General features: G+C 36.6%; 1 protein-coding gene across 1 annotated transcript in view; it reads left to right on the forward strand.

The window, feature by feature from the left end:
• LOC113228226 overlaps positions 1-1,297 on the forward strand; it is an 8,234-nt gene that overhangs the window by 2,417 nt on the left and 4,520 nt on the right. The gene's annotated exons all lie outside the window — the stretch shown is intronic.

The raw sequence follows: 1,297 nt of genomic DNA on the forward strand, positions 1-1,297 counted from the left end.
AGTAGGGCGGCGAGCCAAAGACTTTGGGAACTTATGGTATAGACGACAGTCCGCCACGCCACTGGCCCAATGTTTTCGAGGGATATGAACCTATTTCGACTTAAAGGTTTAGTCACGATATTTCCTCCATCAAAAAGTCATGGTATTTATAATTTATAATTTTATAAAATTTATAAATTTTATATTACATTTGAGGTGCGATCCCGGGTTAGCAGCTTGAGAGCAGTAGGTGAAACGATTAGGCTACCATGGCTTTGTATTTCACGGTTGATATATTCAATTGTAACATGTATTATTTATTGTGCTAATGCGTAAACTCGCAGAAATTGTACTGAGTCGTTTTCTTTAGGTAAGTAAGAGCGTTGTGTGTGTGTGTGTGTGTGTGTGTGTGTGTGTGTATGTGTGTGTGTGTGTGTGTGTGCGTGCGTGCGTGCGTGCGTGCGTATGTGCGCGTGCGTGTGCGTGTGCGAGTGCGTGCGTGGGTGCATGCGTGTGTGAGTGCGTGCGCGCGTGCGCGTGCGTGCGTGTGGCTTGTAACTGCTACATGGACATATCGTATCTGCAATCTGCAGTTAATGCGTGCACACGTGATCAAGCACGTAGTTGTAACTTCCATTGCATGCTTAGGCTTAGATGTCCACCATTACTATTATACAGGAATCAAATGAACTTTTAAATTTTATATATCAAAATAATCCTTACTACCATTGATCTTGGTAGGTCAACGCTTTCTACATTAGAAGAAATTTTAAGATGACGTAATACGTAACATGTATCTAATTTAGCGACAAAATATAAGTTTTTCTAATTATACACAATACTCTAATTGAACTTGGAGAACAAAAACGTAGCTCTATGATGTTATGGTTCTATTTTTATTATCTTTAATAGTTGGAGCTAAAGTATTGTGTAAAGGCCGTCATGTTTATTTAAATTTTAATCGTTCACCCAGCTTTGCGTGGTCTGTTGAAAAAAGTACTAACTTTAGTAAGTAATAAATTAGAGGAAGAGATATTTAAGAAAGGAATAAATGCACTTCCTGAGAAAGTTAATAAAGGAAGTACTGGTAGATATTGGGTGTGCCTGTAAAAGTATATTTTAGTAGAATATTAGACACGTAGTTAAAATAAAACAAAGCACGCTTTTTGAAATGTGCTAATTACAAGCAAGCGATTTATGAGTTCTATAATCAAAATTTCAGAATACCTATATATTGAAGTAAGTTATTCGAAACATATATTCCAAACGATAAGTCGTATATAATACATTTTATGGAAGTCCTAATTTATTGTTACTT

This window comes from Hyposmocoma kahamanoa, unplaced genomic scaffold (genome assembly GCF_003589595.1).
Source record: "Hyposmocoma kahamanoa isolate Upper Pololo Valley unplaced genomic scaffold, ASM358959v1 100021, whole genome shotgun sequence".
Classification (NCBI taxonomy): Eukaryota; Metazoa; Arthropoda; class Insecta; order Lepidoptera; family Cosmopterigidae; genus Hyposmocoma; species Hyposmocoma kahamanoa.